Source organism: Pecten maximus, chromosome 10 (genome assembly GCF_902652985.1).
Source record: "Pecten maximus chromosome 10, xPecMax1.1, whole genome shotgun sequence".
NCBI lineage: Eukaryota > Metazoa > Mollusca > Bivalvia > Pectinida > Pectinidae > Pecten > Pecten maximus.
The window spans coordinates 41538168-41560936 of NC_047024.1; the positions used below are offsets into that span (position 1 = coordinate 41538168).

The 22769-nt window shown below is 33.9% G+C and overlaps 1 long non-coding RNA gene across 1 annotated transcript; it reads right to left on the reverse strand.

Annotated features, from left to right (window-relative positions):
* Positions 1-17676: 17676 nt before the first annotated feature.
* LOC117336021 lies at positions 17677-22188 on the reverse strand. Its single transcript, XR_004534523.1, has 4 exons — positions 19947-22188; positions 19113-19166; positions 18783-18921; positions 17677-18371 (listed from the first exon to the last, which is right to left on the reverse strand). It is a non-coding gene; the product is annotated as an uncharacterized LOC117336021 (long non-coding RNA).
* Between the last annotated feature and the right edge of the window lie 581 nt (positions 22189-22769).

Here is a 22769-nt window from a genome sequence, read left to right on the forward strand (position 1 = left end):
TAAGAGTATATTGTGATATGGAGTCGATGCAGAAAATGTTACTCAAATTCAAAACAAAAAAAAATTGCTTAGACAGGCTTTAAAATTACTCTTTAAACTGTTACACGTGAAGTCAAAAGACAGCGGTGACAAACCGCGTAACTTGTTAAAAATATATAAGATTTTTATAAATAGATAAATAAATAAATATAAATAAATAAATAAGATTTTTTAACGTTAGCTGTGTACAAACACAGCTAACGTTAAAAATTCTTATTTATCTCTGGTATGCCCAATCATAAGTTACCTCTGACATAGAAAATAATTTGTGCATTACCCAGTTACTTTTGATACGGGAGAATCTTAATAAACATCACTTTGCAAATGTTTGACACAAAGTTTCTGAGAAAAAAGGCTAAAATCACTTATCAATATATTGTCTCACTAATAGATAATACACATGTGTAAGCACTCTATCCTTATATACCAACTACTTTAGAAATAAAGATCCGAAAGAAATAGTATCATTCTAATACATTTCATAATATTTCTGATTAAACATGTTTCCCCTATTCTTCTATATCAAGTATTTAAGGAAGATCTGTTCTTTTGATGAAAAGTAAATCGTCTCGAAAGAACGAACTAGAAACCTATCCAACTATTAAACATCATTCTAGACAAGACGACATTGGCTGACATAACACGAATTAAAAGACATGTAGAAGGGGAAAAATTCAAATTTGCAAATATATTATTTAAAAGATAACTACCTTAACAAGTATCTTGTTGAATCCGCAGGCTGTGTGTCGACGATATCACAAACCTCACGTTTTGCTCAAGACGTCCCCCTTTTAAAATGTTCAAGCTCTCAAGCAACGTGTCGCCGACTGTAATGATCAATTTATATCACACACCCAGTAAAATATCAAACAGTTGTTTTAACACCAGGATAATTTGTTATTTCATGAACAACAACACTTTCGGTTTGACTGCAAATTACCAGTCTGATTAAATAAGTGATTACCCGAAACGTTCTGATAGCAAAACCGTTATTGTTGAGAGACTGATCAACCCGAATGGCACACGGGCTTTTATTGGTTCGTTTCTGTCTGTTGGTTACGTCACACTTGTCACATGACCTGGCTGTATAAGCTACCCGAACCAACACGTAATTATAGCGTTTGCGGGCTTATGATTGATCGAATGCTGTAATTAAAACGAATTTGAATTTCAATTCAAACACATGCATGATTCCAACAAATAAAAAAGCATAACATGTTTAACTAGCACAAACAGTACATCTAAAAATATAGTTCGACGTGGAAATAAAACAGATTAAAAGGTGGTTTATCGGACTTTATCCTAATCGTAAATGAAAGCCAACAATGTCACGAAAACTGCCTTCATGCTGATGAAGTATCGATTTTGATCATAATTGAGTTGTACTAGATGTTGTAATCCTGTTTTATTACATGTTTACCTGTGAACTATAGAAAATTATTTATTCTACAAAAGTGATATTTTTCAGTAATGAAAAAAAAAAACAACAAAAAACAAACACGTGTGCTGATATGCTGGTGGTTGTGTTATCATCGCTATGATTCAGATTTTGAGAACGTGATGTTATTGATTGGTTGACGTCAATGACGCAGAGGCCGCCTACGCTTCCGAAACGTCTCGTGTTTATTATAAGTTCATACTTTATGGTCCTTTAATGATTCATATTTACATTTTCTGTATTCTGTACATATCGGTACTCTTTTCTTCTTTACAATCTCATTTCAACAAAAAAGGGGATGGAATTTAATTTTTTTTTTCTTAGAAAATCCGTTTCAGAAAGCGTGAACTATTTTTGTTTGTATCGTGGTACCAGGGAGACAGGGTATCTAATATTTATGTCATACTTGTAATTGTTTTGAGAAGTGTTTTTTTTTTTTTTTTTCATTTTTTATTTTCTTTTTTTATTACATCTCAACCAAAATATTGTTTTAAGTATTCCGGGGCACTGAAATTTTATTACAAATTTAACTGACATATTATGGAGCTTTCTTATCAACCAGAAACAGTTCTCAGAACTTATGACGTAAAATGTTAATCACCCCATTATTTTGCTTTCTTAGAGAAATAAGATATTAAGATTTTGTTCTTCTTATATTGAAGGGCATGTTCCAAACCTGGGGAATATTCAAGTGTGTTACGGTTCAGGGAACATATAAAACCATGGACTAAATATCAAGGTGAGCATTTCAGGTACACATCCAGAACGTCTCTTGCTATTTGAACGAGAATGTGAGCTTTGAAGCAATCTGTGTTTAATTACAAGTCAACAATATTAATTATCTTTAGTTAATTGATAATAATTATGAGTTTTCTGGATCATGCTTATAATGACATGATTGACTACTTTTAAGCCATAATAGCTTAATGCTTTTGGACATTGATTCAGATGTACATATCATAAAATACTTCTAATAAAAAAAATCATAAATGTTATCAAACTTAAAATTGCGATAAAGGGATGGTAGGATTATATTAACAGAATTTATATATTTCGCAGTTGAACCATCGCTTTCCCAATGCTTTGAAAATTTCATAAAACATTTTACTAATTTTAAAACTTCTACTTGAATAGTGATACAGTTATACTAAGTGAAATACATTTATTCTGAATTATAATGATTATGCATTTTACATAATTCATCGACTAATTAAAATTGCTTGATGGTAAATGGCGTTGGATTGGAAAATTGCGGTAGTGATTATCGGTTCCAAAAAGATGAATTTTCCATACGTAGGACTCAAATTTAATACTAAACCTTAAAAATAAATAAATATATATTTTTTTAATGATTGCTGTACAGGTTGGAGAAACAGAAATCATGCATTTATGACCCTGGACGAAGCGTATTATGAAAGTTTGTTTACTCGAAGGTGTCATATTTCCCGATGATTTCCCCGAGGGACTGCACGAAAACGTTTGCGTTTTTGTTCTCCTGCCATCTTTTAACAACTGAAAGGGAGACAACTCCTCGTAATAGGATGTGAGAGTCGCTATGGTGTTTTATTTCCATGGCTCACGTGGCTCAGGGAGATATGATGTTTTGTTTCCAGGCCACGTGATGCGATTGGACTAATCACAGGCACTGTTATAAACACGAGGTATCATTATTTCTTTTACGGAATAATGATATTGTAAAATGCATATTAAGCCATTTCATATGGAAATTACGCATACATACGTAGGCGATATTCAGACTGAATGTTATTAACTGCTTCAAATCAATAATAATAAAAAAAAAACAACATTCCAACTGATTTCATGTATCAATCTATATGCGTGAAGGACACAATATAAAACCTATTTTAAATGAAATGTTTATCATAAGATTTATTCTACACCCGGAAATTATTATTTCGTCTGGGGACCGATCACCACTTGAACAGATTCTGGTGCAAGCTTAATCACCATCGCTCACTGTGAATGGTTTGTTATGTATACAAGTTACCATTAAATTTGAGTGATGATTACTAATTAATTATATGTAGTATGCTCACTTAATCATTATAATCTGAGATCACGCAATGCTTGTATAATGTGTATCTGAAAAGCATAATTTAAAGTCAAACAGCTGTCAAGGTTTTCCAGCCCATGCTATCAACTTTTGTCCTTATCTAATGATTTAGACCCCATAGATACGTTCCGATGTGGGTGTGTTTTTCAGAAAAAAGGTATGATGGAGGGGCTTTCAGAATGCACTATTCCAGTAACTCGTTGTAAGTGTAAGATATAAGGAAGATAACCCAAATTGGTATTGTTATCTTATTTGTTTCCAAAATGGACAGTACCCCTGTCATCCTTTTACATTAAAGCCATTGGTACTCCCGTATAGAAAGTATAATCTGACTAGAAAGACATATCGCAATAGTGAAGCCCTAGTTCGGTTATGTATCAAGATGCGTTACTGATGGCCATAACTCCGAACGCATGGCGGCGTTGAGAACAATTGTGTTTCCTGAAATCAGTTAATCCAAGGTATAAGTGATATGTCAATAAACATGATCATGACTGATTGATTCTATATCCTAGTAAGTAAATGGCTTAATTTATGCACATTGTGTTCGATCATACTATACATTTTGTTACAAAATACTACCTACTTTTTTTGATTTGATAAATGTTTATTTCTCATGGGTTAGAAGTCAAATCTATATTGAAATGTCCCAATATAAATCTCTCCGTAACGTTTGGTGTTTATATGTGCCAATGAAAGTATGTATGTGGTTTTCACGGCATTAACTGTAAAAATAAGAATAACAAAAACGCACGGACTCACAGCCGGACGGACGCACGACGCATAGCTGCACGCACATTCACACGCAAGGGCACACACACGGAAGGACATAAGACAGACGCACACACGCACGCGCGTACGCACAGCCGTACGCATGCATCCACGCCACTCCCCACCCTCTCTTGCACCCATAGTCGCACGCACGCTGCTGTCATAAATATTAACCAGCTTGGTTAATATGTAGGGATTAATAATGAGAAAATAACGTACAGCAGATCAGGTTTTATGTAAAATTTGATGTATTTTTGTAGGTTTTACCCCTACTTCTTTGGGGGTTCGTATTGAACAAAGACGTACAACACAGATAATATCACGTGATATGATTGTATCTTATTTGTTTATAATTGTGTAGATTGATAACAGTCAATCGTACACACCAGAGTTGTGTTTACGTCGATTAACCATTAACTGTAATTTGAAATCAAATTTATTTTCCAATGAAAAACAACCTACATAATACAGTATGTCTGTATGTTTTGAATTCTCTTTAACATTCAAAACTGTTACAGACAACATGAAAATACAATAAATTTAGAAATCAAATCATTGCAACATATCATTGTGATGTAAATTGAATGTCGACAAAAATGAAATGAATAGATAAAATGTTTACTTCCAAAAAGAGTGTTCTATCAACAGTACACATCGAGTAGGCGTATGCAAGTTGGGTTCCTATTAGGTCTAAAGTAACGGTGTTTCAATGTAATAATTACACTGCGAGCTACGATGTATTTTACAAATTTGGTATTAACACAAATCATATGAATTACACAAAACAGGAGAGACAATATATTAAATATTTTAATGGAAAATGATTGTAAATACACAGGCGGAAACCCGTCTTAAAACATATATACTAAATTGGCCACTATTTGTTTTATAGAAAACACAGCGAAAGATATGGGATGTTTGTTATCTGAGAGAGCTATTTGGCAAAGTTAGAAAAAAAATCGTTCAGGGGGATAGAGAACGAGATTAGGTCTATAATGTAAATTCTGTACGACGTTAGTTAAAGTATTGATATGATACAAAGTAAACTGGAGTACGGGGTATACAACACAATGTAAAATGGAGTACTGAGTGGATTGTGATACCAGTATGGCATATAGGGTACAATAAAAGATGAATTTGGAGTAAGGGGAGATTTTTTTCAAATTGAGAACATTTATAGGGTCGATTTAAAGGAAATACGGGTAAAGGGTACAATGTTAAATGGAGTACGGAGTTTATTTGCAAAACTGGGTAAAGGGTACAATGTAACGGTGCGTGGGAAATTGCATAGAGGGATACACCGAAAAAAGATGCATGCAGGTTACGAAATAAAATGGATAACGGGGAAAAGGTGACAGTAAAAAAATCAGTTTGTGTGACTTTATTCTACAATGTAAAATGGGAAATGAGGTTAGAGTACATTGTGATATTGAGTCTGACGCAAAATTGTAACTCAAATTGTAAAAGTATATGCTTAGACAGGCCTTAAAATTACTCTTTAAACTGTGACACAGAAAGTCAGAAGTCAGCGGTGACAAACCGCGTAACTTGTTCAATGTGAAGTCCACAGTTAACGTTAAAAAATCGTATTCATCTCTGGTATGCCCAATCACAAGTTAGCGGTGACATAGAAAATCATTTGTGCATTACCCAGTTACTTTTTATACGGCAGAATCTTAATAAACGTCACTTTTCAACTGTTTGACACCACGTTTCCGAGAAAAGAGGCTAAAATCACTTATCAATATATTGTCTCACTAATAGACAATACACATGTGTTAGCACTCTATCATTATATAACAACTAATTTAGAAATAAAGATGAGAAAGAAATAATATCATTCTAATACATTTCATAATATTTCTGATTAAGGTAAAAATGTTTCTCCTATTCTTCTTTATTAAGAATTTGAGAAAGATTTGTTCTTTTGATAAAAAGTAAATCGTCTCGAAAGAACGACCTCGAAACCTATTCAACTATTCAACATCATTCCAGACAAGAAAACATGGTTGACATAACACGAATTAAAAGAAACATATTAGGGTAAGAAATTAAATTTACAAATATATGATTAAAGATATAACTACCTCAACAAGTATCTTGTTGAATCCGCAGACGGTGTGTCGACGATATCACTAATCTGACGTTGTCCTCAAGACGTCCCCCTTTTGAAATGTTCAAGCTCTGAGGCAACGTGTCGCCAGTTGTAATGCTCAATTTATATCACACACCTAGTGAAATATCAAACAGTTGTTTTAACACCAGGATAATTTGTTATTTCATGATCAACAACACTTTCGGTTTTGCTGAAAATTACCAGTCTGATTAAATAAGTGATTACCTGAATCGTTCTGATAGCAAAACCGTTATTGTTGAGAGACTGATCAACCCGAATGGCACACGGGCTTTTATTGGTTCGTTTCTGTCTGTTGGTGACGTCACACTTGTCACATGACCTGGCTGTATAAGCCACCCGAACCAACAAATATCAATAACGTTTGCGGGCTTATGATTGATCGAATGCTGTAATTAAAACGAATTTGAATTTCTATACAAGCCCATGCATGATTCCAACAAAGAATAATTTATAACATGTTTAACTAGCACAAACAGTACATCTGAATTTTGACCGGATGTTAAATTGAAAAAAAAGAACATGACGGGGTCTATAGACGAGAGTTTTATAGTTCTCCTAATCGTAAATGAAAGCCAACAATGCCACGAAAACTGCCTCCATGTTGATGAATTATTGCTTTTGATCATAATTGAGTTGTACTAGATGTTGTAATCCTGTTTTATTACATGTTTACCTGTGAACTATAGAACATTATTCATTCGATAAAAGGGATATTTTTCAGTAATGAAAAAAAAAATCACGTGTTCTGATATGTTTGTGGTTGTGTTATCATCGCCATGATTCAGATTTTGAGAGCGTGATATTATTGATTGGTTGACGTCAATGACGAAGAAGCTACTTACCCTTCCGGAACGTCTTGCTTTTATTATAAGTTCATACATTACGGCCCTTTTAATGATTTATGTTTAAAAAAAAACAACAAAAAACTCCTGTACATCTCGGTATTCTTTTCTTCTTTAAAATTCCATTTAAAAAAAGGGGGCGGGGGGGAGATGAACTTAAAAATCATTTAGAAAATCCGTTTCAGAAGGCGTAAATACTGTCCAGATTTAACTTGTACCGTGGTTTGACTGTTGATGTAATAAACAAATAATTGAATTCTTCTGAAATCAGTGAGACAGGGTATTACATATTTATGTCATTCTAGTAATTGTTTTGTGAAGCTATTTTTTTATTTGATATTTTATATTTTTAATACATCTCAACTAAATCATTTTTTTAAGTAATCGGGGGCACTGAAATCTTAATACAAATTTAACTGACAGAGTTTGGAGCTTTTTTATCAACCGGAAATAGTTCTCGGAACTTATGACGTTAAATGTTAATCACTAATTATTTTGCTTTTATAGATAAATAAGAAAGTAAGATTTTAGCGTGGTCCAAAACTGGGAAATATTCAAGTGTCTTACGGTTCAGGAACATCTAAAACCATGGATTAAATATCAAGGTGAGCATTTCAGGTATACATCCAGAACGTCTGTTATCAGACTTAAAATTGCGATAAAGATATTAAATTAACAAAATTTATATATTTCGCAGTTGAATCATAGATTTATCTCGTTTCCAATGCCTTACAAATTTCATAAAACATTTTACTAGTTTTAAAACATGATTGCTGTCAACTTTTTGAGAAAGAGAAACGTGTTTATTATGAATTTATAGCCCTGGACGAAGGGTAATATGAAGGTGTCATATTTCCCGAGGGCTTCCTCGGGGGAAATATGAGATCGGAGGGAAACAAACTATCGTAATATCCAAAATACAGGGTCACCGATTGTTTCATTTTACCGAAAACATTCAGTAGTAATGACACTTAAAAATAAGATATGAAATATCATTTTTATCACAAACCCACATGATTCCAAGTCAAGGTGTTATTGACAGTTTCTTTTAGAAACACTTGTGTACAGTTTGCGTTTACATTTGTTGTTACTTTCGTGTTCTTGGCAATCCTGTATTTTAGAATTTCATCTATTTTTGCTTCTGCGACTGCACGAAAACGATTGCGTTTCTGTTCGTCTGCCATCTGTTAACAACTGGACGGGAGATAACAAAATGTGAGGGTCGCCATGTGGTTGTATTTCCCTAACTAATGCGGCTCAAACAGATATGTTATATTTCCAGGCCACGTGATGCGTTTCGATTAATCACAGGCACTGTTATCAACATGAGGTGCAATAATATTTTTTTAAGGACTATTAGAATTGTAAAATGCATACTAAGTCATTCCATATAGAAATTATACATACATACGTAGGTGATATTCAGTCTGAATGTTATTAACTGCTTCACATCAATGAAAAAAACATTCAAAATGATTTCATGTACAAATCTATACGTTTGAAGGACACAATACAAAACCTATTTGAAATGAAAGGTTTACAATGGTACAGGGTACAGGTATAATGTAAAATGTAGTACAGGGTACACGAATAATATCAACTTGAGTATAATGTACAGGAAGCATAATTTAAAGTAATCCGGGTAATGTAGCACTACGCGAACAGTTTCTGATGCCAGCCTCAGCCTTCAATGTTCCCTGTGAATGGTTTGTAACGCAGAAAAAATGCTTTTGAGATCCAGATGATAAGATATGAATTATATATCGCAATGCTATCTTTACTGTAATGACCTGATATATTGACGCAATATATATACTCTATTTATTACTTAAAACCAAACAGCCCTCAAGTCGCTAAAGTACAATCGATACTATTCACTTATGCCCCAATGTCAGTGCTACTACCGCCAAGGTCCAGCTGATCAACTAAATATCCACATATATATTTTATTTTTCTGACATGCATGAAAATAGATATATAGTAGCTTCATCAGTGAGAGAGGGGATCTCAAAATGTGTGATTCCAACATTTGCATGCATGTGTCGCATACGAAAAACGACACCACAAAAAATGGCACATCTTTGTTTTAAAAACTGCCATGGTTGCTGTCAGCCTATGGACATTGGACACACTTAAATAACTGTGATGTAGGACGCATGTGTTCAGTCAGGTTGAAATTTTGAATATAAACTAGTTTAAAAGGGGGAACAGTTACTACAATCAGCCAGAATTTTTTTTTATATAATACCCTTATTTCGGGTATAAAGGAAGATTTTGTAATCTATATTTAAGAGTTACAAGTTTTCTCCCCGGACCTTTCACAGAAATGTCGTATCAAAATTATAGTATATCTTGTAAGAATAATAGAAGGATGACATTCGAGAAATTATAAAAGCAACAGTCATTCTCAGAGTGTCAAATCGTATTATCTCGAAAACTCAGGTGACCGTTCACGGAATCTGTTACGGGAAAGTGTAATGTAACATGATAGCCATTACCGCTATTTTTTTGCGAAGTTTTTAATTCAACGTGCATGAAAACGAAGATGAACAATAGGCTTTGTATTCCTTCAGGTTCCGTTGATAATAACCAGTTATAATATGGAGTTATTTTCTTCTTGAGCAGAAGAGGTTTACACCTTTCAAACCATCTACTGTTTGTCTTCCTTTAATTTATAAAAAGATATTTCTTCATATTGCGCGGTTTTTGTCAAGTTTGTATGATATTCTGTTATGTTTATATGTCGATGATATTGATTGTTCATTGTTATCTACATGAGAAAAAATGTGCAGCTTTTTGAAATATGATGGTACATCGATCTTTACATTCAACTAGTGAAATTTCAGAAATTAACAATTTGATGCAAAATTTATCATCACTTAATCTATAATATATATCAATTTACGATCATATTATATCATTTTAGGATGTTGTATTTGATTATGATACATCTTCTGTCATCCATCAATCGCTGTTGTTCTGATGATTCAGGATTATCTTTACGTGTCTCGATTTCATCAATTAATGATTTGTTTCTATCATTATACTAAATGCATTTAAGATTGAAAGACGTCTAACTAGCATTGGCTTGTAATTTACTTATCCTGACTATGGATATTGGAAAATGATCAATTATTTAATATATATTTTTTTTTTGAAAAATGATAGTGACTTCTTACATATGGTTACATCACAACATCAGTATTTACATATGTACACAAACGTGCGTTCAGACTAGCTCTCGATCCGGACGCTGCAAACTTGCTGGAAGTAGAGCTGGCAACTCGCGCCATTTTGATACTTGAAAAAAAAAACTCCAGTGAAATTAATATCATATTCAACAACCGCTCTTTGTGTGACAATATATATTGAAATATCAACATATATTAAAAATTGAAATATTGAAATTGAAATTTTAAAATTACCTCATACATGTATATTAGCCGACAGTTTTCGTTTTAGCGATTTCAATATCACCTTCGCCTAGCACGTATTACTGAATGAATGCACACACAATGCTAAAATTTGTCGATGAAACAGCCGTGTCTACATAATATGAGATGAAAAGGTATCCACTGTACATGTGCATGTTCTGTCAACATCGTGTGGGCATAAGCATTAACCATAACGATTGATTTTTGTTCCTCATTTGTTTATGTCTGACTAATTGATACTTTTCGATCAATAACTGGTATATATGAAGCTACTCGAAATATCAATTTAATGAAATGGCTATGTCAAACAAACAAACAATTTTCCTTCTCTCATTTGTATAATTATGCTCCACTGGGGAATTCATACAATAATTGGATTTTCCTCGCGCAAGTGTGTTTTACTAACAATTTTCTCCAAGATTAATATTGGGGCGAGTCAATTCCCATCAAATCTTGGATATTCCTATCTGAAAGAGTTAATCCTATTTTTTTAGGATATTTGTCCAAATGTAGATATTGTCGAATTGCGATGAACTTTAGTATGTAGGTACATCATGGGACACCGGTTACTCTTGTAACCTCAATTTTAACCCTTTTTTTAAAACAAAATGACATCCATTTCCCAGCCTCTGATTGGTCCAAATTAAGATATTGTCCGATTTTAATGAAATTTGATATGTAGGTACATTACGGGACACTGGTCTCTCTGGTCACCTCATTTTCAAGTTTTACCAAAATGGTCGCCATTTCCTGGTTCTGATTGGTCCAAATTTAGATATTGTCTGATTTCTATGAAATATGGGTATTATGGGACAGGAAATTCAACTTTATGGGTTTCATTTCCTTGGCAACAAGACAGTTTTACTTATTATCGTTTAACGTCCTATTAAAAGCCAGGGTCATTTAAGGACGTGTCTGGTTTTGGTGGTGGAGGAAAAGCTGGAGTACCCGAAGAAAAAACCACCGACCTACGGTCAGTACCAGGTAACTGCCCCACGTGGGTTTCGAACTCGATACCCTGATATGGACATCTAGTGCCCCCCGGGCCCAACAATTAACACATAGTCTTCTCTTTGGTTGGAATTTAGATATTGAGCGATTTTGATGAAAAGTGCTGAAACAGAGTTATCGCACCTCACTACGCTTCATTCTTTCTGTGACATCCTCCAGGTGTCACCCAACTAGTATGAAGCTACAGCAATTTAATTAGTATTTCTTTGGAATTCATTTTTGAAATGGTACGGCTATTTCATTTTCGATTTATTTGATGTTTTCTATAAAGAATATCCTACACAGACGCTTACACCAAACGTCCGGAGCCTATTCAATAATGGTTATTCTGAGCAAATGTGACAAGCATGTATTTGCATGGGTTATCCAGAACAGGTTTGAATTTTACCCTAACTAAATCTGTCAATGTCAAGCTGTTTAGTGTATGTACCTGTAGCAATAAATATCCAACACTGATTATCTACCAAACTGATACCGGAGTAATCAACTATTTACCCTCCCTACGGTAAACCTTTGAAGAGTTAACATGTACCTGACTATAATTAGCCTTATCGATCTACTCTGATCTACCAAACGTCGCCCATACCACGAGAGTATAACCTTTTCAGGTATTACATAATACTACCCATCATGGAGAAACAAAGCGTACGTGCATATATCTTTATCCTAATATTCATTACTTCCGCAATCTCGATTTCCTAGAATTCACGCGCCAAGTGAAATTATTGTTTACCTTTTCATAATATATAGACTACTGCCATTATGTACCCCACGTTTCCTACACACACAATCATAACCATATTCAGTTTGAAATGGATAAAAATATGGCTGCTCGCCACAGCATGCCACATGGGACAGTTCCGCTATCCACCTGGTACCAATAAGAATCAGCATCCCAGTAGAACATTATTCAGATATCAATTTGACAGTGTTAGATGAATTTTGAGCAACGTGAAATTTATATTGCTTCTTTTAATGTTTCAGAACACGTGGCCTATGGACCTAAAAAGTTCATTCCACTTGAGGGTCATTCAGAGTCAAAATATGTATACCATAAGACTGTCGTCCCATACTGATAATTTTAACCAAGTTTGAATTAATTTCAATTGAAATGAATTAAAATATATTCAACATTGTGTTTTACTTATAAACGTATAAAAAAGTATATCCCTCTCCAGTTAAGAACGTGAGTTCATAAATGTCATGGAATTAACCAATTTTGTTATAGCACTTAATGTCCCATCCTCAGCCCCAATGGAAATCACACTATTGTCTATTAAATAATAAAAATCATCAAATAATGAAATTAATTATCAATGATATTTACATATTTGACTACCCTATCACGACAATTAAACCGGCTCGACAAACTACTCTATTAACTCGCTTGCTTTTTCTATTTCCTGTCACTGATGCAAGACCGCACCATGATTGTATAAAAAAACATCTCCCACGTAATGTAAATTTCAAGCAAAGTATTTTGTTTATCAATACGAATATATGAGAAGTAGACTCTGTATTTCCACCTACCTTAACCTTTAGTGACTTCATTGGAATTCCCTGTCATCTCCAACGTTATACGAAGTTGTTGTAATTCGAAAAGAGTGATATTTATGACTGATTTTCATAACAATGCAATTAACTGCTAATACGTCAATTGGGAAATGAAACCGGCTTATAGACAAGGGGTCAGATTAACTAAGCCCTTTTTAAAAACATTTTTTTCCATATCAGCTATGGAGCAAACTGGACAATCAAGTTTTTATGGAATTGAAATAAGAGTTAACTTTTCATGTTAGTCTGATTTTAATCGGCGTATGAAAACATAACATCAGTGGTCAGACAGCGTCTGCCAGTGGAGAAGAAACATCAGTGGTCAGACAGCGTCCATCATTAGATACGTAACATCAGTGGTCAGACAGCGTCCGTCAGTGGAGAAAAGACATCGGTAGTCAGTCAGCGTCCATCATTAGAGAAGAAACATCAGTGGTCAGACAGCGTCCATCATTAGATACGTAACATCAGTGGTCAGACAGCGTCCGTCAGTGGAGAAAAAACATCAGTGGTCAGACAGCTTCCATCATTAGAGATGTAACATCAGTGGTCAGACAGCGTCAATCATTAGAGAAGAAATATCAGTGGTTAGACAGCGTCCATCATTGGAGAGGAAACATCAGTGGTCAGACAGCGTCCATCATTAGAGATGTGACATCAGTGGTCAGACAGCGTCCATCTTTAGAGATGTAACATCAGTGGTCAGACAGCGTCAATCATTAGATACGTATTATCAGTGGTCAAGCAGCGTCCATCATTAGAGAAGAAACATCAGTGGTCAGACAGTGTCCATCATTAGATACGAAACATCAGAGGTCAGACAGCGTCCGTAAGTGGAGAAGAAACATCAGTGGTCAGACAGCGTCCAACTCCAGAGATATAACATCAGTGTTAGACAGCGTCCATCATTAGAGATGTAACATCAGTGCTCAGACAGCGTCCATCATTAGATACGTATTATCAGTGGTCAAGCAGCGTCCATCATTAGAGAAGAAACATCAGTGGTCAGACAGCGTCCATCATTAGAGAAGAAACATCAGTGGTCAGACAGCGTCCGTAAGTGGAGAAGAAACATCAGTGGTCAGACAGCGTCCAACATCAGAGATATAACATCAGTGGTCAGACAGCGTCCATCATTAGAGATGTAACATCAGTGGTCAGACAGCGTCCATCATTACATACGTATTATCAGTGGTCAAGCAGCGTCCATCATTAGAGATGTAACATCAGTGGTCAGACAGCGTCCATCATTAGATACGTATTATCAGTGGTCAAGCAGCGTACATCATTAGATACCTAACATCAATGGTCAGACAGCGTCCATCATTAGATACGAAACATTAGTGGTCAGACAGTGTCCGTAAGTGGAGAAGAAACATCAGTGGTCTGACAGCGTCCAACATCATAGATATAACATCAGTGGTCAGACAGCGTCCATCATTAGAGATGTAACATCAGTGGTCAGACAGCGTCCATCATTAGAGATGTAACATCAGTGGTCAGACAGCGTCCATCATAAGATACATAACATCAGTGGTCAGACAGCGTCCGTCAGTGGAGAAGAAACATCATTAGTCAGACAGCGTCCATTAATCGAGAGGAAACATCAGTGGTCAGACAGCGTCCATCATTAGAGAAGAAACATCAGTGGTCAGACAGCGTCCGTAAGTGGAGAAGAAACATCATTGGTTAGACAGCGTCCAACATCAGAGATATAACATCAGTGGTCAGACAGCGTCCATCATTAAATACCTAACATTAGTGGTCAAGCAGCGTCCATCATTAGAGATGTAACTTCAGTGGTTATACAGCGTCCATCATTACATACGTATTATCTGTGGTCAAGCAGCGTCCATCATTAGAGATGTAACATCAGTGGTCAGACAGCGTCCATCATTAGAGATGTAACATCAGTGGTCAGACAGCGTCCATCATTAGAGATGTACATGTAACATAAGTGGTCAGACAGCGTCCATCATTAGAGATGTAATATCAGTGGTCAGACAGCGTCCATCAGCGGAGAAGAAACGTCAGTGACCAGACAGCATCCATTAGTTGTGAGGCCAAAATCTGTGGCCAGACAGCTATATTCGCGAACATAAGATATCCTATTACACCCGGAGACCGAAATTGAAATGTGATGAAATTTGATTTTTTCGTTTTAAAAGAAAATCTCTACATTTTTGACCCGGAAAAATAACCGGCTATACGGCATATGTCATTTCTTCTGCATTTTTAGTAGATGTCTTGATATCGGAGAATTTCCTCTTGTTATATTAAAAGAGAAACCATTCAATTTTCTTCTTATTGCATTTCATATACTTAAACACAAAATTTTAAATCATTGAAAAATCAATAGTGTCAAAAAGTACGGAATCGGTAACATAACTCATGACGTCATCTATTCGAAAGGACTGATTAACGCAATTTAAGCGTTTTCTGCCGTTATTAGATAATTTGTCCGTGAATAACTAAGGACAATTGAGTATGTTGTAGTCTTAATATTTCGGATATACAGAACAATAACGAATTGATGTATCTTCGCTTCAATTGGAAAAATCGGCAAGTTTAAATAGGGTGAATACAAAGGTTCGCTCTGATTGGTCAAAAACGTATGTTTTCATTGTATAACTTATAATTTCACTGCAAAATCTTGTATTGTAACTGCTGATCGCTGTAGTGTCAATATAAATTTTATTTGTTGGATTCTTTTCGATATTTCACTTGAAAAAAATCCATTAAAGAACAATATCTCACAACGAAATAAGAAGCGTTCAAATATTGTTTATTAAAACACCAATATCAATATATATAAAAATGACTAAATGTTGAAGTATAATTCAAAATTTCAATAATATGCAAAAGATTTGTTAGTCTGGATATCGGTACCTCGTCATGGCCGATATAATATGGTCCTTAATTAGTATTTGGCGTTTGGTGAAATTTCTTCGAGAAATGAAGCCAAAAGAGCGCAGACAAAGGATTGTCTAGATACCGTAACGGCGACCTCGGCCAATTAACCCTGGATATTGTCCATATATTATGGTCATTTGTAAAAGTGTGACCTTGACCTTAGCCAAAATATCCAGAACCTCAAACTTGTTTGCGATCATTGTTCTTTATTAGTTCGTAATATTTGATAGAAATCCTTCAAGGAATGAAGCCGGTCGAACGCTTAGAGCTAGTTTCTGAAAATAGTATCGTTGACCCTGACTTTGACCAAATAACTCTGAATCTGGTCCTTTATAGTAATTGTGTGAAGTTAAACGAAACCAATGTAATGTAACTGTTACGGCAACGGATGCTTTGAAGGAAAAACAAGGTGAGTATCAGATTACAATTGGCGTCAGTAAGTACTTTTCCAAGGATTTATAAACCATTACGATGTAACTTCATAGAAAGGTTGATTAGCTGTTCAGTCTATCAGATAAATAGAACACTTAGGTCAGATTTCGTTTAACACTTCTTGAAAGTCAAAAGCTAAGGATAATAATTTACATGTTTTGATTTTCTCCGAAATTGAATAAATTAAATGCTTGAGATCAGGCCAAGATTTCGTATCATTAAAATGGTCAGGATTTTTTCTTTCCACGGATGTATGACGCATATGCACCGTGTCAGAACAGAGCTTGAACTAGCCAGTTGAGTTCGACTGGTGAGGTTTGTCATCGCAACGGTTTTGTTAAATCTTTACACAGATTAAATCTTTTCGTTTTTCTTTCCTTTTCAACAGTTTTATTCAGTACATTCACTACATTGTAAATTCACCGTTATATGTCAAACTGCAAACCTCCTACTAACGCAGATTAGAATCCTTCAAACACTAACTTGACTCGGAATAATATTACAATCTAGTAGAGAAAACAGATATCCGGAAATATTTTTATTTATATTACTGGTAAAATATAATTAGTATTGAAGAAAATAATAACAAATATAATGATGTGTAAGTGTGTTTTGATAGTGTATGGCGAATGAGTCTCCTCCTGCGTGTGGACAATTTTTTTGTAAAATGTTTTTTTTTGAATAAAATTTTTTGAACCTAAAAAAAAAAAAATCTTTACACACGTGGATAACGAAACTGTTGCAACAACAGCCTTAAAAATAAATCAATTACAGATCTTAAGGTAATTACTGCCTAGATATGCATGTTTTAGGGAACAACCAACCAATTGACAAAAATAGATTTTTGAAACAGCCCCTGTGTATAGAAAGTTGAGCCAAGGATAAAATGTCTGGCAGCCACTGATTGGCCAGTATGCTATGAAGCGAGAAAATAGATATGTAGCCAGATAGGTAACTATCAATAAGAAATGTTGATATAAATTTCGTAAGTCCGATTGATTTTTTCCCGAAAAGTTCATGTTATAACAATTAACAGGTAAACATTTAAGATTTTTGAGAATTTATACTGCGAAATTCACCCATTTTCAAAATGGCCACGTTTATATCAATGGTAAATAACGTGAACATAATTCATACGTTATTTTTTTTAATCTAACAGAATTAACTGCTTTTAAGGGTAAATCCAATAAGCAATGATGTATTTTTTGAAACAGTTGACAAGAAAACCATTTTTCCAAAACATTTAAGTCGCAAAACTGCATAGGACAGTCATTTGAATGTACAAACAGGGATTACCAACTCACTGTGAATATAATATTCATCACCAATTTTGACCGGTCAATCAATTTTCCTTCGAAGCGAAAACAAGAAATGATCCAAAATATCCGCTGTCGTAACAGTTACAATACAATGGAAACTGGTCAAGGAATTACATAAGCAACTAGATCTAGAAATATTAAAAAATAAAATAGTAATGATAACATAGATCCGGACCAAACATTCATGAAATTCAAAGTTATCAGAGATGTTATAAAACGCAAGCGGACTCACGGAAAGGGAAACTATCGTCCCACACACGGTTTGCAGAAATACTACTTAAGGTGAATACCAATGCAAAACATTAATGAAGGCTTATGCTAATGTGTTTTCAGTCTTGTTCACCGATATTATATCACAGTTCGGGTTTAGTATTCGGTTCCCTCTCAGCATTCGTGTCGCGACACATCTGAAACGATAATTGTGTAACAATTAAGATGATATATACATTGCAATATGTACACTTTATATCGAGGATACCTTTTAAATAAAATATTTACATACATACATGTATATGGTATATGATATATACCCACAATATAGACATTTGTGATCGTAATGAACATTATCTATAATGATAATTCATACCATTTTGATAAATATCATACAATGGTTTAAAAATAAAACAGCAAACAAAATTCTTGATGAATTTTTTATGTAGCTGAGCGATTTACTTCGTTCAGTTGTTGTATTTCACAAAATATCGAACATAGTATTTGAACTAAAATTAATAACTTAATCGCCCAGATGGGGTCTTAATATGAAACAGGATCGTATTGTCCGGGAAAACCCGAATGATCTTGTAATTGATTCAGTTTACCTTATATGTCCTTGAATCAAATCCCGGTTATCTTTGTGAAAGGCTGGTGCACTCTCCGCTGCTTCCCCATGGTACCCAGAATGTGCACGAGGGAGGATTGTCGCACTTAGTTCATCAATGCAATCAATTATTTCAACACCTGTAGACAAAAAACATCGAGATTATTGATCATGGTTGCCGTGTAACAGTTTCATAAGCCTAACTAATTAACGCAGATATATGTTTATTAAAACGAACAAATATCTAGGGCAATTGAAAGATAGTTATTTCGTGTCTAAATACATAACTCGAATTAAACATACACAGAAACCAAGAATATATTGTACTTACTTATATAATTGTATTCTTGGGTTTTTAAATGGCCACGGCCGGCTTAAACTGCCCCTGTAAAATAAATCAAATTATTTAAACAACTGCAATTTAGACTAAACGAAAGTGATGACAGTGGATTTGTAGATTTATACAATCTTTTTCAGTTTTATTATTGAGGAACATATCATTTTAAGATTTGATTGATGTGGCTTGCAACAATTGCAATTTAAGCTATGTATAGAAGTATCATTCCATAGAAATAAACTGTGCAATAAACCAGATTCGGTGAAAAAGGGTGACGCTCCATATACATATTTTATGACGGATGTTAATCATAATTAATCTTTTGTCTTATCACAAGACAAATCAAAACAAGTCAGGAAAGCTGTGCATTTAAGAACAAAACTAAACTATCTTTGGACTACACGGACATCAGTGAAACAGAAAGTTCTATGGTATTAAAGGGGCATTCCTTCGTTTGAATAAAGTTGAAGTCGTCAAAATGGAACTTAATAGAAATATGTATTTTTCCCCAAGTAGTAAAATTTATAATCTTTACAATATTATGCCAAATTTACTCGTAAAGTAAGCTTAAGTTCTTCAAGTATTAAGTCCTAAAAAATCTTAATTCGCCTAGAAGTATCACCATCGCAAAAAGCAGACGGTATCTGTGTACAATTCGTCATTTTTGCTGTATATTTCGGCGTCTCTTTGGATACTAGTAGGCAGAAACTCTCACACAACCCTTGTTCGGACACAGATTCATCAATAGAAATTTTGCAGATTTTTTCTGTCAGAACGAAGGAATGCCCCTTGAACAAAACACTTTATATGTTCATCGTAAACACTAACCTTTTCACTAATCCGTCTTCCAAAGTGGTCTCTGGTTTAAACTTTGTGGTGTTCTATCAGTGGAACTGAACACAGCCTCGGGGTTCATTAAAACACATCAACAGTTCATAAAATGACTAACAAATATGATTACAATATCACAACAATTAATATAATAGAGATAAAAAAGACACCAATAAAAATTCGAAACAAAAACCCAAAAAACAATGGTACCAGTATCGCTCACCTGTTTATCTATTTATTTCTTTAACTACCTTTTACGTCGACAATCTGTGATAATAGTAAACAGGTCGCATATCAAAATGAGCTTTAGTAGAGAGAACATCATTTAGATTTGACCAAACTTAAACATAGACGATGGACACACGACCAATGGATCATAATACACCTAATGAAAACTATGTAGATTGAATGAATCAATCACTGTTTGGAACAATGCCAAATATATTTACAATACATACACACATTATATATATAACTTTATATTTCTATAAAAAGTCAAAAATATATGAATGAAACAGACTTATATAGTGATGGTTGGTTGAAATCATGACGGACGGAATAAAAGCCTTCCATTCACATACTTGTGTGTGTTAAATACAAGTGTATCATTTAGTGATAAAATATGGAGATGGATCACCATGGTTGCCGTACAACGAACTATACATGTAACTCACTTTAATATAAATATGGCTTAGAATTATTTGACACACAAATATGTGAACAACCTTAATAAGTTTCCTTGCAGATATTCTCTAGATATATTTAGACACAAGCCCTGGATTGATTGATAAAACAGATATGAAAATATGATTATCGCAAATTCGATACAATTATTACTATTTAAGAAAAGTCTACAAAAAATCCACCGGCACCTGTACCGTTCACCTATAATATTGGACTATTATAGCGTTTCCAGGTTAAATATTCAACCGATAGCTACCCGTGATAACTTTTCGACCCTGTCACATAAATTATGGTCTCATTTTGACAGCTTTTCGCGAAGCAGTGACCATTCAAGTAGGGAAAGAATAACTCGCTGCTCTCGGGAAGAATTCCTTCTATATCTAAAACCTATATGAATGATATGATATGAAATGTGCTGAAAGCATATACTTATTTTTCAAATAGGGACCAATGTTATAACAACCAAATTATACAGATTTTTCAGAATATCTAGAATCATTTCCAATAATGAAATCAATATATGTAATATCTGTATACCATAAGGTGTTGGTAAATCTTTAGTCACGTGACAGATGTATTGACTGAATGTCTAGGACTTCTAGAAAAGAAATATCTTCGCAATTATGTAGCATAATGTTTTGAGGGAAAACATAAAATTATAATACAGTTTTTTTTGTAACCAAAGTACGTGATTTTTCTGTCTTAATTTCGCTGTTGAGAATTATTTCGATATTACATCTGATCTTCGACCTCACATAACATGAATTATTTGATCTTTGTCAGGGTAACCATCAAATCTTGATATAAACATCACCTACAAATTGTCCACAATGCAAGTATCTATACATATAAACTTCTATAATATTTAAAACAAGAGTAAAACGCACTAGGAGACAATTCATCTTCGAAAATAAACACGATTCTCTCCCTTTCTCTAGATACGAAGATCATAATTGCAAACAACACCCATGTAAGAGGCTTGAACTTTGACCCGAACATTTTTTTCTTGCATGTTTTGTGTTTTTCCGGTTGCAATTATTCATGATCGCTATAACGATTTGTCCGACATATTTCTCTCGATTTTTATTGCATGCGAGGTAACCACAAGACTATCTTAACAGGTTAATTTAAGTTTTTTTTTCAAGTTTTCTATTGTTTTTAAACATGAGCGCAATGTAACTTAATCTACTGCATGGAACATACAGTAGTTCTTTGACCATTTAAATATCTTATAAATTGCAGCACATTAACAATAAACATAAAAACGCTGATTATTTTAATCATCATTAAGTGTGATTCAAATTTATTTTTTTGAAAATTAGTAAGTGACATTTAACATATGATAGTAACACTTTACCTTATTTTTAACACTTCCGACTCGAATTTATCGTTGATTGTATATAGTTCGCTCTTGTTGATTGATACCAAATCATTAAAAGGACAAAAACGTTATAACTTTTAAAAATTAATCAACGCCATTGATATACCATATCAAAGATAGAAGAATGTAATAAATACACTTATCATACATAAAAAATGGATTATACACGTATGACACATACGAGAATGGATTAGATACATGTATCAAAAATAAATGAATGGATTATATACACGTATTGCAGATAAAAAAAATGGATAAGATACACGTATCACATATAAAGTATTATTAGATACACATATCACAGAAAGAAGAATTCATAAGATACACGTATCACAGATAAAATATGGATTAGATACACGTATCAAAAATAAAGTAAGGATTATAATACACGTATCACAGATAAATTATGAATTAGATACACGTATCACATATAGAAGAATGGATCAGATATACGTATGACAGATAAATATGAATTAGATACACGTATCACATATAGAAGAATGGATTAGATATACGTATCAAGATACACGTGTTACAGATAAAATATTATTAGATACACGTATTACAGATAAAGTATTATTATATATACGTATTACAGATAAAGTATGTATTAGATACACGTATTACAGATAAAGCATTATAAGATACACGTATTACAGATAAAGTATGTATTAGATACACGTATTACAGATAAAGTATTATTAGATACACGTATTACAGATAAAGTATTATAAGATACACGTATTACAAATAAA